The sequence below is a fragment of the Ixodes scapularis genome, unplaced genomic scaffold, assembly GCF_016920785.2.
Source record: "Ixodes scapularis isolate PalLabHiFi unplaced genomic scaffold, ASM1692078v2 PGA_scaffold8__174_contigs__length_109621045, whole genome shotgun sequence".
NCBI lineage: Eukaryota > Metazoa > Arthropoda > Arachnida > Ixodida > Ixodidae > Ixodes > Ixodes scapularis.
Genome location: NW_024609883.1, coordinates 55217322 through 55234225, shown reverse-complemented (window position 1 = coordinate 55234225; position 16904 = coordinate 55217322). Strand labels below are relative to the sequence as shown.

The 16904-nt window shown below is 45.1% G+C and overlaps 1 protein-coding gene and 1 pseudogene across 1 annotated transcript in view; both read left to right on the top strand.

Annotated features, from left to right (window-relative positions):
* The window catches only part of LOC115320902 (luciferin 4-monooxygenase-like), a 65087-nt gene that overhangs the window by 30026 nt on the left and 18157 nt on the right, over nucleotides 1–16904 (top strand). The window lies entirely within an intron of this gene.
* On the top strand, nucleotides 13757–14910 carry LOC115325458 (annotated as a pseudogene).

Genomic DNA, 16904 nt, shown 5'->3' with positions numbered 1-16904 from the left:
AGAAGACAAACATACAATATAGTAGAAAACGCCATTTAACATATTCGTAATTAAATATGCGAAATCAACGGCGTTACCTATTGTAACTACGGCTGCGGGTATACAATTTCACTTAGCCGAGGTTTGAGCTAGGGAGGCATTGAATATTGATGTACTGCAACGGGGGATACTAACATTTAGCTCATCGGGGCGTAATGATTTTGAAAATAGCGCACTGTAAAAAATAGGCTATCTTTTTTTTTTTTTACGAAGATGAGATGAGACGACGTTAGAGATGTCGCAGCATTTCGACGTTAATTGTATCCCGAAAAAAATAGAGTAAACTGGTATTTATTTTGTACGGAGTTCACTATTATTAAATAACTTTGAATTAAGCTATCTACGGAAACTAACCAAACGTATCATATTTTGACTCAAGCAATATTTTAAGCAAGTCGTTTCTTGATGTGGTCTTAAAAAAATGTATTAGTGTGAGATGATTGCCGCTCATGTTTTGTCCAAATAAGCCTTGCTTCAAGTATTAATTTTATCAAGTTCGCCAAATGCTTGCTCAAAGCTTAGACTAAAATATCGACGTCCAGAGAATTTTCATTAAACCAGGTTCTGCGATAACCTATTTAAGGTCATACCTCAATTTATGGGCTCGAAGCATCCCAATAAAACGAAACATGGATGCGCATAGTCAGATCTGGAGTATAGAGAGCCGGTACTACAGAGAGTTTCCAACTGATCGATCAGGGTCACATGGTTCATGGGCCGCATTTGCAATACGAACAGCAAGGATGTGGCAAACGCGTTGGTCGTCAGCAAGAGTGTCTGCCTTTTTCCGGCTTTCCTTCTCGCCACACGACTAGGCATCGCATGCGCAATTGCGACCAAGCATCGCAGGAGGTGTCCGCCTTGAGGTTTCAAACGCTCCCTATTGTTTAAGGTGTGCCCTCGCTAAAATTGAGGCTCTCTAGGAGAAGCAAAAGAAGTCGCTCGCTTCCAGACGTTCAATTTATATAAAATTTGTGGGGGCGCTCGTGCGCTCAAGCGGGAGGAGGGCGTGAAAGCACCGCACATCCCGCTATAAGAGTCAGGCCAACTCTGCCCAGCGGCAGTCGCTCTGCCTCGCTTCGTCCGACGGCGCCCTCTGGTGTCTGGGACAGTTCTAATGTAATCAACGTTTTATATATATTTTAACAGTGAATTGGGCGACGTGCGGAAGTAATATATTTTTTTAGGATGTTGGGAGATTGTAGCTTGAGCTGTGACCGTATATCACCTATTGCTGAAAGTGGTTTAGCGCCCCCCTAATTTCATCAGGTTTTGTTTTATTTGGTGTTTTGAGGCACCGAGAAATCGGGGGACAGCCGGGAGACATGATGACCTCCTCTACGGTGTAAGTCGCTACCTGGTTAGGAAATGGGGGAAGCCGAAAGGTGGCTAATCGGTATAGGATAGAAATCTAGATAACATCTAGGTTAAACGCGCGATGACTGTCGCAAGTTTAAAACTTTTTCAGGGGACAGTCGAGTTTTGGGGCTAAATATTTAGATACGATCAATTAAAGCAGACTCTGGTAAATAGTACAGAAGGTATTTGCAAACTCTGTGGACGAATCGACTTTTTGCTACTGAAATGAGTAACTCTTGAGTCTAAGAGCAGGGTAGACCACTTGAGGCGTAGCACTTTACCAAAGACTTGCACTCTTCTTCGTGCTCTGCGCAGTCAAAAATGACTTGTCTGATATCCTCCCGTGTTTTGTAGCACAAGCAGGTGGAATCATTAACCCGTAGAAGCTTGTGCGAGGTTGATATTGCAACAACGATGCTTTCACTCGTGGAAGCTTGCGGGGAATCCCAAGAGGAGGCAGTCTCTCACTGGTACGGGTGGCGCTTAGGGTAGAAGTCGCGAATAAGCCGTCTTGCCTCGTTGTATCCACGAAGAAAGAGAGTGGGTGTATCAAGCTGGTGGGCCTTTAATGTCTTTTTGTTCCCAGTTGGTCCAGTGTGTGCAGGCAGCCACTAAGAACAAGCTGCCAGTTCATCCTCTCAGCCAATCTGGCAGCTGCTACAGCTGTTGCAATTAAGGGGATGCCGGATTCGAGATCTTGAAAAAGGCAACGGGCTCATCTGGCATCCACTCCCTGCCGCGGTTCTCACGTGTAAATATAAGCCCCCCCCCCCCCCCCCCCCCCCCCCAAATGACAAGCAGCTCCTGTATAGTCTAACTTGTGGCAAAGTTTAATCCATATTCAAAACAAAGATTTTGATCACGCCTGTAGAGTGCTACGTTGGCAGTCTCAGTCGCTGGGCTAGTAGATCCGTCGGTGCATTCTTTGGTCCAACCTGCCTACTCCGTGAAGATAACTTCTTGTTCTAGCGGGCTTTCAACCAGCCCAGAATCTGCGGCCATACGCATATGAGATAGTCTCCAAGATGTCTAGTGGTACATCTAATAATCATTCTTGAAGATTAGGGGTGTATCCCTGTGGTTCAATTAATACGTAAATTGTCGTTGCCAAATAACCAAAGTGGCAGTTCGGGCGGTCAAGGAGACGTGAAAGTAAAGTACGACCAAATAAAACACAATGAATTTGTACGAGGTGATGGTTTCCCCGTTTATCACCCCGGAGTAATAGGAAGCGAGCAAGCCGGCCGTGTCGCGGCGGTCGCCTATTGTTCGCCGCGACCTAGCGGTAGCCGCCGCAGGAGCATCGGGGAGCAATGTCGATGAAGAGCACGGCGGGCAGTGTCCCCGTCGTGATTACGAAGGAATTTAAGGCAGTTACGAATTCGGAAAGTTCCTTCGGTAGCCGGTGCCGTCGGCGCAGAATCATCGGGAAGTAATAGCAACGAACACCACACAGGACAGTGGGCGATTACGAATCCGGAAAGCTTCTTCGGTAGCCGGTGCAGAATCATCGGGGGGAAGCAATGGCGATGAGCAGCACAGCGGACAGTGTCCCCGGGGTGATTACGACGGGGTTTAAGGCGGTTACGAATCTAGAAAGCTTCTTCCCTGGCACCAATATGAAGAAGGGAAAACTCCTTCGTGAATCTGGCCGCGTGTACGACGTGAAGGAGGTCCGTTTCGACGGACAAGTGGATGTCACGGAGCGCCGTGCTCCGCTAACGAAATTAAGCGCGCCCGCAAAAAATGTAGTTGGCGTTGAGTGGACTGTGGTAATTCTGTACGTTTATTTCTGAATCAGCTTGACAATAACTGGGCGATTTTTTTCGCGCCGTTACGCGATTCCCACTGTAGGCTGATGGAAACATCCAAGGGTAGGCTTAGGTGGGCGACCGCATTCCGCTTCTCAATTCCGGTGAAGTGTTTGCTGCATACTTTAGAGCTTGCCGTCGGTGTAGATGCTGTTCCATTGTCGCTAGAATAGAAAAAAAGTTAATTGTATTATTTGTCAGCAGCTTAAACAAAGCGCGAACTCGAAGGTAAGAAACGCCACTAACCTGCATGGACGCACAAGTCGCACCCAGATCGCGCAGTACTCCGCCTCGTACGGCTTCGAAGGGACGATGTAGTACTTCGTGCCGTGCGCGACCTTCGACGTACTGTTGCAGCCGACCACGCAGCAATTGTTGCGGCTTTCTTGGTGCGGAATAGCCATCTCAGAAATTACAGCGCTAACCGGCTACAACGCACAACCAACGCAGCGACTGGCAGAAGCTCCCCGATGCAATGGACCCGCTTGCCGCTAGGGGCGCCCTGGTCGGGGCTTGAATTAGATGCGCACGGTTCCTATACGGGCCAGCCCTCGGCGGCAACTTCTGTGGAAAGGTTCGCACTTTATCGGGGAAGAACGAGACACATTCTTAGTCCCATCCTGTAAAAAGTTCCAATCTCTCGTTTTTGTGCTCTGCTGATACTGAGCAATAGGAAACTGTAGTGAAGTCAGGAGAGGATAAAACCGTAATATAACTGTAGCATTGCTCGTTGCGGTGTTCTTTATGCATGGCTCTGAAGGCATCAGATAACTCAGAGGCTGCTCCGCTTAGAGATCACTTTACAAACTGAGACAGCTGAGGCACATAATGGCACTCCCACCCAGTGTCTGAGTTTAAAGGGTGTTCAGCGTAGGAGTCGACGTCTTCAGTAAGAAATGACACAAAATGTCCCGAGACTTTCGAAAGTCAGCTGTTACTCAAAATCCCATGGTCAGTAAATAAAACAGGTGGCAACAATAAGCACTTGAATAGCCCTCTTACCTTGGCATCTTACTTGAGGTCAATGCATTTTCACTCACCTTAGCTGTGTTTTATTGGCTGTAGAGCCACAACTTACAGCCCCACCGCCCCCTGATGTAATTCCCTCCTGAGGGCCTTTACAGAAAGATGAATCAATTATGTTGGAAGTAACTCCTCGAAAGCAACGAATTACTTGTTGGGTAGCGGTCACCTACCTTTATGGGAAAAAATGGCGATTCTAATTAACTACAATTCAGCCTTGATAAATTGTAAATGTAATTCCTTAGCTTTTTTAGTAACGTGTACAAGTCTCAAGCGGCACAAAGCGTGACGAAATACTGTCCAAGTTGCATATCGTTATCTCCGACATTGCTAGGAACCAAAGAAAGACGTCTGGTATACAGGACGAGCTCTCGTCGGGTATTAACGGCCTAAGTAACCGCCTTTTAAGTCCAGAGGGCGCGTTTGGCGAAATCACAGCGGTACAGAGCAGATTGAAACGCACCAATGAAGTTGTCTGTGACATTTACAGAATGCTTGAAGACGTCTTTTAAAAACAGCAAAAAATGAGTGGTTTATCTGGTGCCGTTGACAACATCGTAAACCAAATGATATGAAATAACCTACTGATTAAGGAAATTGCCGGGGAAAGAAATGAACTATAGTCTCAAACGAAGCGCATCGCGCAATCTTTTTTTTTTTCAAAGCAGCCGCAAGTAAACGCTGGCAAAATTGATAGAGCGCACCGCGTTTGTCCCAAGATGAAAAGCTTTGTTAGTCCAATTATTAAATTTTTATATTTTAAAAGCATACAAGAGATCCTTATGGTGCGTCAAAGCTAAGGGCGACTGACCAACCTCGAGTTTAAATAGAGGAAGATTACTCGATAAGAGCGAGAGAAATTAAAAACAAAAATGCTTTAGAATTTCAAGAAATTTTCACAAGAGCGAATGATCGACTAAATCTTTCGATAAACTATTTACAAACAGCCAAATGTTCGTGTACGAAGCCGAATCCAATAGTGTGTTACACGTCGAGAGACGTTAAAACTGCTGGCGCCGTAGGTGGTAGTCAACCATGACGTGAAAATATTACACCCACACCAAGTAAAACTGATGGCCGCGAAAAACAACGCCCCTCTCTTTCATGTTTATTAGCTTATTTTCGAAGTCTCTTGTGTAATCAAGTTGAACTTGGAAGTAGCATCATTTCCTGCTCAACGGAAGTGATTATTGAAACCAAAACATGGCTTTCAGGCAGTATTTTGCACCCAAGTTAGTTTTAAATGATAATTTCAACGTATTTAGCAAGGATCGAGCATCCAAACGTGGTGGTGGCATAATCATCACGGTTCGAAAAGACATAACTTGCAAAATGCAGCCCGTTGGTTCGCCTTTTGAAACACTTACAGCGTCCTTTGGTAGTGTACATTTTCATATTGTTGTAGTAAGAATATGTTATGGTCAAACAGTTTCAACTTGTTAAATTTCCAATTGACTAACAAGTCTCCAATTTATTGGGTCCAAGTATCCTCGTGCACTACTGATTTAGACGGGATATTTTAATTTACCGGGCATTTACTGGTGCAGTTTTGACTTGCATAGTACTTGGCTACAAAAAGATGAATCTACAAGCTATTTAAATATTGCGAACTACTTTTTAATTAAAGAACCGGTTAGTTATCCTACACGCGGAATGCTATTCTAAACCTCGACTGTTCCTCAGACTCGATAAACATATCTGTTCCTGTGCTTGACGAAATTAGAGATCAAGACATTGGTATTTTCAGTATATTTCAATTATTACTTCGAGATCTGAACTAGGGAATGTCATATATTATTTCTCAAAAGCTGATCTTTCACCCATAGTCGCATCATTGCCTGATTTGGTGGCGAATTTTGAAAGCAGTTCCCGGGCTCGCTCCTGCCAAGACTACTAGTCATCTATAAAATAAAGATACATTTCTGTGCGCGAAAATTATATTCTTAGGTTGATCACCAATCCGAGTTTGGGTTGTCCATGGTCTTCGCAAGGCGTGAAGTATGTTTACTAAAAACAAAAAAAACTATTCAGAACAACGAAGTATGCTGATATGGAGCGCGACTGGCAATTGTACTTCGAACGTGCGCGATTGGACAATAATGACATTAGGAAAACAAAGAAACATTGTTTTTTTATACATATTTGATCGGACATATTAAATATTTATTTAAGAAGTTTTTGCAAGTCAATAATCCTAAGGAAAGATGAGTATCCCCTCGAATACGAGAAAGTAACGTAAAGTTGTCTGATTCTGAGTCAGATCTTGCACTTAACGCATTTGTTAATGACGCGTTTACTAACGAACTGCCTTTGTCAGAAAAGCATATTGTCTACACACTCGTGAATACGGAAATGAATGATATCATTAGTTATCAGAGCCATTGACTGTCTACGGAATAAAACAAGCCCGGGGACTTATGAAGTGTGTTCAAAGCTGCTGAAATTAACTAAAAGAAAGTCACCGGTATTTTACTTGCCTCCGTATTCCAGTAGTCCCTCGATACCGGTAGTATTCCGACGATTTGGAAGTCGGCAAACGTAATTCCAATTCATGTCTGGAAACTGCTAAAGTCGATCCAAATATAGACCTAATTTACTGACATCTGCTCCCTGCACGCTTTTAGAACGCATAATTTTTTCATCTATAATAGAGCACTTCGTTTCTAATAATGTATTCTTTTTGTAACCAGCATGGTTTTCAACGGGCCCTCTCATGTAAATGACAACTTTTTGATCAGGTAACTGATTTGCATGCCAGCAGTCACTTATCCTCACAAACAAACGCAGCTATTTTTTTTAAACATGCGATTGTTAAAAAATACAGCGTCTAAATATTAACGAAACTTTAAGTAGATGGATTTCAGAGCTTGTGAACAATAGAAAACAGTGAGGTATTGTAAAGAAAGTCAGCCCAGACCAGATAAACGTGAAATCATGAGTTCCACAAGGAACAGTTCTTGGCGCGCTTTTGCTTTTAGTGTATATGAATGACCTACCAAAAGACCTTTCGTCAAAAATTCGCCTATTTGCAGGCTACTGTGTGGTCTACAGGCGAATATCTGATTAAGATGGCACTGTTGCACTTCAAAAAGACTGGACGGCATACTTTCATGGCGTAATTCATGGCAAATGCAAATAAATGTAGAAAAAACGAAAAATATTACATTTACTTGCAGTCGTTCATCGCTTCATTAATATTACAAAATTATAGTATCCAACCTAGAAACTAAACTTCTTGCGTACACTGCTCTTTTTAGATGTAACTTAGCATATGCATCTGCTATCTGAAACCTTCATCAAAAATATCTAATTGACAGTCTGGAATGTATACAAAAACAGGGCAACTCGGTTCATATTTAAAATATATTCACACATTTGTGTTATAGCGCTAAAAACTGACATCGGTTTATTGACGTTGAATCAGGGGGTATATGGCAAGGTTCTCTCTTTCACAAAAGATTTCGTGTACCTCATCTAAATACCATTAATATTACGTCCTACCACCTGCACGCATTTTCCCCGTCATGATCATTATAATTTTTTTTTTCGCGAAGACTAACTTGTTTAAATTTTCCCCCATCCTTCTGGTTACGACTAACTAAATGAGTTGGCAAGTGAAATAACTCTGAGCACAAATTACGATCACTTCATGTCACTGCTTTGTAACTCACAATGATTCACCTTTTGTAAGCGTGTTTATCGCTGACTTGCGGCAGCACTTGTAATTATCTTGCCTATCTTTCCACTGAGTGTGCGTTGCTGACCGTGACTATATATTGAGAATTTGTCCTGTAATAATTGATTTAAAATTATATTTCTGTATACCTTGATGCCTGTAAATATGAATTGTGAATTTTAATTTTTGATACTTACTTTTCTTTTGTTTTTTGATTTGATAGATTTTTCATGTTTACTCAAATGATTCTTACAATGCCGCCTTCATGTAATGCCCCACCGGGGACTTTAGAGACGCTTAAATAAATAAAATAAATAAATACATCTTGGAACACTAAACACCCATCCCCCTTTTAAAGTTCAAGATAATTAAAACAGAAAATAATTCGTGCCCAGGAAACTCACAAAGCGTCAGTCAAAGTGCTTGGGAACTGTTGCATGCTCATACGGGGCAGAAGACGAGTGAAAATTTAAAAAAAAATGGTACTGAAAATATGCAATATATATATGACGAAGGACTCTAAGCACAATAAATATGGAATGCGCAGTAATTTTAACATACGCAGTTACAAAGATATAAAATTTAAAAGCGCTAACAAAGACGAAGACAAAAAGGAAGGCGAACAGGACGAGCGCTTACTCTCAACTGAACATTTATTTAAAAACAGCTAAAGCAAGCAACCTCCGACAAAAAATACACTGAATCCCTCAGTGGCGTCAGTCATCACCACGTGTCAATAAAATCACTCTCTTTTTTGTGCAGAAGAATCGACGGCTGGCTGACGCAGCCTTCAGTGCCCTCCTCTTTATAGCATGCGCTTCAAGCACTTCCCTCGCAGCTTTTTCACGAGCCCTCCCCACGATCGTGGTATTTTGAAAGTTGGGCTGGCACAGACAGTCTCTGCAATGAAGAGGCAAGTGTCCTCCAGGTATTTAGCGCAAAGCCAGGTCATGCTCGCGCATCCTCTCATTTACGCACCGTCCTGTTTGGCCGATATACACCCCACCGCACGTCAGCGGTATTCTGTTACACCGCGCCCACGTTACAATCTACAAATATGCACCGTCAATCATGCCAAAAGATTTGTAGATTGTAACGTGGGCGTGGGGTACAGAATACCGCTGACATGCGGTGGGGTGTATATCGGCCAAACAGCACGGTGCGTAAATGAGAGGATGCGCGAGCATGACCTGGCTTTGCGCTAAACACCTGGAGGACACTTGCCTCTTCATTGCAGAGACTGTCTGTGCCAGCCCAACTTTCAAAATACCACGATCGTGGGGAGGGCCCGTGAAAAAGCTGCGAGGGAAGTGCTTGAAGCGCATGCTATAAAGAAGGAGGGCACTGAAGGATGCGTCAGCTAGCCGTCGATTCTTCTGCACAAAAAAAAGAGTGATTTTATTGACACGTGGTGATGACTGACGCCACTGAGGGATTCAGTGTATTTTTGTCGGAGGTTGTTTGCTTTAGCTGCTTTTAAATAAATGTTCAGTTGAGAGCAAGCGCTCGTCCTGTTCGCCTTCCTTTTCGTCCTCGTCTTTGTTAGCGCTTTTAAATTTTATATCATGAACCAACTCGCCCGCTTCGCCACTTTAGTAGTTACAAATATATGAAACGGGGGATTAAAAATGGTGATCAGAAGTTCCAATAAAGACTATGACAAAAGGACAGGGCTTACGGTGTGCACTTTTCTCTAGCTTGTTTGTTTGGAGGAAGGGCTTTTACGCGCGCTTTTACCACGAGAGCAGCGGGCATGCTGGAAGTGCGATGCTGTCCGGAAGTCATTAAAATTACCGCTGCCAGCAGCAGGGCCGGTCGGAACACCTCTGCGGGCCAGATGTGGCCCGACGGCCGAGGTTTGGAAACCCTTGGAGTAGACCATGCGAGCTTTTTTTCTCTTGTTTCGAGAGGTAAAATCAAGCTCTTCCATGCATTTTTTTTTTTTTTTGGTTGGCTAAGCGTCAGATCTGAAAGTAGCCTTTCGCACTGGACCAGGAGTTTCAGCCGTTGACGTGGACGAGCTTTCCCTTTCTGCCTTAGGTTCTGGAATGAATTTTGGGGTCATATTAGAGGGGGTCCCCCTTCGTGAGCTTTGGATGATTCTTTGTTACAGCTGCAGCACAGCACGCGCGGTTGGGTGCTTCTTGTTAGATGATTCATCCATTTCTTTTTATGCGTAGAGGTCTCTATTCACCTTCAGCCGTTTTGTTTTCCCTCTGTAATGAAACGGCCGACCTTACGGCGCGGAAGTCAACTGCGTGTTTGCGTGCGTAGTTTCCGGTCTCGCTTTATCTGTGCCATTTTGGGCTCGAAGAAGACGTGGCAGCGTGAACGTGACTGCAGTTCGTGCCTTTTTCTTGAGCGGAACACGTGTTGTTGCTTTCGACTGTTTTTTGCAGCGATTGCAGATGGGTGAGCGCTTAGAAGTAGCTTCGCAATGCTCATATTCAAAGTATTTGCAACACTGAATTGGGCGCTGCTTGAACGGGGACACCGGATGGTGGACATTACCGAGATAAAAAAAAGTCGCCTACGTTGTTCTGCTGAACGCTATCTTCAGTGTGGAACTTTCTCCAAGCTGTACGGTTTTGGCCACTTGACCTTCTGGTGATCACGCATGTTCAATTTTGCGTCAGAAAGTGAAGTGTCGAGAGGCTGGTACGCTTTAACTTTCACGCCGCAAATCTGAGTGGCATGGAGCGCACGGGTCGTGTGGACATTTTGATTATGCACAGCCATCAGGTTTAATGTGCCGTTGGGCCTAATGTCGTGAATACAATCAGGGCATGTCTGTTTCAATGCAATGAACAGTTTTATACTGATATTCTTTATGATTTGTTTGGTTTTCAACAGCTGATGCTTGGTGAGCTCCTAGCTATTACTCCGCTTTTGTTTGGACCGGAGTTCCTTTTGGGCTTCTTAGAATTCTTAGCCTCACAGCATTCACCTTGGTCGGTGTAGGCAATTTTTATGTCGCTTGGAAACATTTCATCGTTGGGCGCAGAGATGCGGGGTCCGCAGTCAGGTGCTCTAACTTCTGTCAGGTTAGTGATGGAGGCTTCGAGTTCAGCGATAGACAGAGTGCGTGAATTAAAAGATGTACGCTCTAGCACTCAGTTTGATTTTTCTGACCTGCCGTTAGTGTAGGAGTCCCAGTAGCCATAGCCAAGCCAAATCATGATTTATGTTCCAAGCCGATCTAAAGCCATCCACCGACAAGCGAAGTAAGCTGATTTATCGTTCGCTGAAGCTACAAGTGTCTAAACTGATGACTCTGCGAAAAGACTATTCTCAAACAAATGAGCATAAAAAAACACAGGCCTGTTTGAGTCGCTAGGTCTTCCTCCTGCATCAGGCTTCTTTCTAAAAGTCTAATGATGAGCGCTGGCGAAGTCGTCCTTCTGTTGATTGAAGAACAAAAAAAAAATTGGAAGATAACATCTTTACAAATCTTCTTAAGTCATCAATTTGACGCAGGAGTTAGTCTCACAGAACATATTCATAAGGAAATACACCAAACGATTAATTGCTTGAATGCCAGAAAGCGTCAGGGTCGCACGGGTCGCGAACTTGACGACTTTCTGAACCGTAAATTGGCACGGTTCCCTACTGAAAAAACCAGCAAGGATTTCAAGTTGGGCAAACTGGTTTAGCTGGTTTTTAAGCTGGTTCGAGCTGGTTCGTGCTGGTTCGTGCTGGTTCGTGCTGGTTCGTGCTGGTTCAAGCTGGTTCGAGCTGTTCTAGGTAGTAATGAAGCTGGTTCAAGCTGGCTCGAGCTGGCAGTGCAGCTGGGCAAGCTGGTTCGAGCTGGTACTGAAGCTGGTTCAAGCTTGTCAAGCTGGTTCAAGCTGGTTCGAGCTGACACCGCGGATGGGCAAGCTGGTACTTGAGCTGGTTCAAGCTTGTCATGCTGGTTCAAGCTGGTTCTGAATCTGGCCCAAGCTGGTTCAAGCCGGTCTTGCTGGGAGCGCGCACGCCAAGGTCGGCGAGAGCTTGTCGAACTGGCATTGCCGGGAGCGCGCGCGCCAAGGACGGCAGGGGTAGGGACGATGCCACGTCCTGTTCTTTGTCCTCTCGTTTTTGGTGGACGACCGGGCGCTTTAGGCACGCTGCGAGCTTCCTTTGTGTGCGAGAAAAGAGAGAGAGTGAGTGGTAGGAACGGAGAATTTGAGACACGTTTGCCTATCTTGGACAGATTTTCGAAGGGACGGCTGTGTGCGCGTTGTTCGGAGACTACTTGAACGGCGGCGCAAGCGAAGCGGGATTTAGGGAGGCGGCGAGCGGCAGTCCGTTCAGCGCGGGAAGAAATCGGATGCCCCGACGGAGGCGTCGTTTCGTGTCTTCGAACATCCGTGTGCTCGTGAATACGGTGGTGCCGAGGAGTTTCGCCAATGCCATCCAAGCCACACGGATTTCCACGCCTCTGCCGACTACGCAAGAGGACGCTTCGCCCCCATTACGGGCGGGACCCAGGTTCGCTTTTCTCATCCGTGTAGTATTTTTTTATTGTTATTGCCTGTTTTTGGCGTGTGTCTAGTATTTTTCGTGTTGAGAGATAAGCAATTTAGTTTTAATAGCATTGTTTGTTTTGCACCGAGAACCGCTATCTGTGCGCCGGTTAGTACTGTGTCAGCGCAGTGGATGTATAGCATCTGAGCTCATGTGGAGACCGCAAATACGAAAATAATAAATTCGATGCCGAGCTGGCTTTTCTGAAGAGTTTGGCTTGTTTATCGTGTGTATTCATTTAAACTGGTTAAAATGGTGTGGAAGTACGTCGGCCTAACCAGCATGGGCAGTTCACCCAGCATGACCCAGCATTTGCCCAGCATTCACCCAGCACTACCCAGCATCCAACCAGCTCGACCGGCACGGCAAGTTGGGCATGCTGGAGTAATAACCCAGCATGAAGCTGGGATGCTGGGACCAGTATGAGGCTGGGATGCTGGGACCAGCACGACAAGCTGGGCATGCTGGGGCAATAACCCAGCATGAAGCTGAGATGCTGGGACCAGCTTGTGCTGGTTTTTTCAATAGGGTTAGCTTTCGTAATGGTCACTGCGGGCCCCGATGATTTAAACAAAATAGTCTCATTGTTCAGATACTGAAAAAAGTGTCATAAATATGTGATAGGAGTAAACAAAAAAAAATATTTGAGAGGTATACACCTTTTTTCGTGTACTCTCGGCCCCAGCCACCTTATAGGCGCACCCGGTATGGGCGGCGAAAAAATAATAAAACGTGTTATCCTGCAAAGAGTAAAAAAATAGAGGGGAGTCAAAACTAGAATGTGCGACGGTTACGCTTATATCCTAAATGCGCTCTATTGGCGTGGCGACGGCAATAAACCGTTTTCGCCTATACTGGACGTGATGACAATTCAAGATGGCGGCGCCCTTGTGGAAAAGGACTAGTAATTTTTTTTATACTCCTGACCGTTCCATGGTCCAAAAAGGGAAGCGCCAACGAAAGCGGTAGCAATCCCCATGCACAACAAGAGAAGACAATTCACGAGAACAAAAACAAAAATAAATCAACAGTAAAACAGATTAGCATAGTTGCTAGTGACAAAGTTTCATTTTTATAACAACGCAAACACAGGCATAGTCATATGCACTGTCATAAATGATCGAAAAACATTTGAGAATGACGATAAGATATACAAATATGAATGAAAAACTATGTTAACGTGTAGGTTTTTAAACGCTGTACTAAAATACTTACGATCAGAACGTGATCGGGAAGGGAAAACCAATAATTAACAGAGCGAGATAAGCCACAGCCACCGAGTGGGCTCGGTGGCTGTACCACAACGCAGACCACTAATCTGTTCAACTTTTTCGTCCGGATGTTCTTCGTTCTCATCCGCGCTTTGCTCCCGGTGCTGGCTTTCTCGGACGGCACGACAACATGCTCAATCTGGAGCAACAAAAATGAAGCAAGTGGCTACCATCAGGCTATCACCAACGCCTCGTCACGTCCGGCAGACTCGTCACTCAAGCAATTGATCCTCGGCCAAGTGTGGAGGGCCCCATCGTCATCGACAGCCACTTACCCGCCCACTATAAACCAGCCGACGCAGCCGATATCACTCTGTGGGCTCGGTGGCTGTGCCACAACGCAGATCACTAATCCGTTCAAATTTTTGTGCAGGTTAGTAAACCGGGCAGTCTTTGCTCTAAAAAAAAACAAGCAATTGCTCTTTGATACAGCTGCCGAGCTCGCAGTGTTTCCTTGTAATTTCGATTGAGTGCTTCCATACCATCCGTCCCTTGCTGTTGCAATCGGGTGACATCGAAACTAATCCTGGTCCTGATACTAACGCCATACTAGCCGAGCTAAAGAAACTATCCACCGGTCAATCGAAATTACTTGGAGAGGTTCAAGACCTTAAAACCCAGCTTTTAAGAACAAATAAAGCCATATCAGATTTGAGCGGGCGCATGACTGCGCTCGAAAACCATTATCCAAATCTCGCCCCCGTGCACACCGAGTTAGAAATGTAAAAATCAAGACGGCTCAGACGGCCCGTTTGGTCTGTGGCCTGGAGGCGCGCTTCGACGATGCCGAAAATCATTCTCCACGCAACAACCTCATTTTCTATGACATCCCTAACTCCACTGGATCAAAAACGTTTGCCCAATCTGAGCAACTCGTCATCCGGCACTGTCATGATCACTTGAACATAACCATAGACCCCCAAAAAATAGAGCGTGCACATCGTCTTGGACATCATACATCTGACCGCCCTCGCCCAGTAATCGTTAAATTCACGTTCTTTAAGACAAAAAACACCTTACTATTTAATGGCCGCAAGTTCAAAGGAACAAGTTTCAGTGTTGGCGAAGACGTTTCTCGGCCCATCCAAAATGCTCGCAAACACCTCATTGCGTTTGCAAAAAGCAAAAATACGCCATTTTATCTGCTGTTTAAAACACTACTCATGGGCCCGAAACGTTATTTTTTGATGAATCACCGCAGACTATGAAGAAAACAGCATAGCAATGGCCCCGTCAGAAGGAAATGACAACCCCCTCTCGGATCTCTCCCGAAACTAATCTTTCATGTTCTGTAATCTTCACCAACGAGATATAGTTTTCTTCCGAAACGACAAATTTCGCGTGATCTCGTGTTGTCCTCTGGTAGTACTTCGTTGATATCAACCGAAACCCGGCCGTCTAAAGAAATCACTGGTGCTGAATTTGTGGCCGATTTGCCGGACTTCTGCCTTTATAGAAATTACCGCCAAGCCACATGAGGAGGAGGTGTTTTCATCGCCGCACACCAGCAGTTGTCATGTTCTATTGCTAACATTACATCCGACCTTCAAAAACCATGGCTCATATATCGCGCTTCACCTCACACGGTCTTTTGTGAGTCTGCTACGGGTCTCCCCATAATTCTCCTGACTTTTCTTGTAAACTGAATAACATCTTTAGTGAATTTGCCTGAACGTACCCGAATGCACATATCCTTCTCTCTGGAGACTTTAATTACCCGTAAATAGACTATAGCAACCAGGTCCCCTCAGCTATAGGCAACGAAGCCGCAAAAGATTTTATTACCGTATGTCTTGATTTTAACCTTGTTCAACTAGTACCTGAACCCACATGTGTTTCACGGGATTCTGGAAACATCTTAGATGTAATACTAACCAGTCATTCCGACAGCCTATCATCGGTTACTTATCTCCGCGAAATCAGCGACAAAAAAGTAATTCATGCTACCTTCAACTTTTGCCCGGTACGGCGCCAAACACGCCATAAAGGAATTCGTCTTTATGATAAGGGAAATTATGAAGTAATGAACAGGGAGCTAAACGCCTTTTTTCCAATTTTTGAAGCATCATTTTTAATCGCTCTATTTATACAAACTGGATAATGTTCAGAAATAAATTAAATAAACTTTGCAAATAAATTCATCCCAATAATTACGTTCCGTGAGAATCGACAGAAACCCTGTTCACAAAGTCTTTAAAAAAACTAGATAACAAAAAAAAAGTGAAAGCCATTTACAACTCCCTGTAACACCGAATTAGAGCGCAGCTCTTGAGGAGGAGGAGGGAAGGGTACTGTGGGGTGAAGTGACCTGGGGGGGTCACGTGACCTTGGGGGTCACGTGACGATGCCGATGATGTCACCAGTGACATCACTGATGACTTCATCCGTGATGATGACGATGCGGATGCCGGTGACATCATCAGTGACGTCACTGATGACGTCATCAGTGATGATGACGATGACGATGCGGATACCGGTGAGGTCATCAGTGACGATGACGATGCGGACTCCGATGACGTCATCAGCGATAATGACGATGACGATGCGGATGTCGGTAACGTCATCAGTGACGTCACTGATGACGTAATCCGTGATGATGACGATGCGGATGCCGGGAACGTCATCAGTGACGTAACTGATGACGTCATCAGTGACGTAACTAATGACGTCATCAGTGATGATGACGATGCGGATGCCGGTGACGTCATCAGTGACCACTACGTCATCGGGGAGGTCACGTGACCTCGGCGGGGGGGGGGGGGGTCACGTGACCTTGGGGGGGGGGGGTCACGTGACCCTGAGGGAGGGGTCACATGACCCCTGGGGGGTCACGTGACCTTGGGGTGACCTTGGTTACGCCGACGCCAACGCCGACAGCGACGCCGACGGTGACGCCGACGCCGACGCCGACGCCGCTCAAGCCGGGAACGGGCCCCTAAGAGCTGCTCTCTAAAACAACGTCTTTTCCGCTTGGCCAAGCGGAATGGAAACCACTGCGCATGGGAAAAATACTACGCAGCTGAAGACGCCTATATGGTATCTATACGTAACGCAAAGCATTCCTTTTTTTATGATGACTCACCGAAGATCTTAATTAACAATTGTAAAAAAGTTTGGCAAGTTATAAATCCCCAAGAGACGGGCATCATTAGCCTGACGAACCGAGCGGGCGAAATAGTCACTGACACTGAGAGCGCAAATGCTTTTAACTCGGCC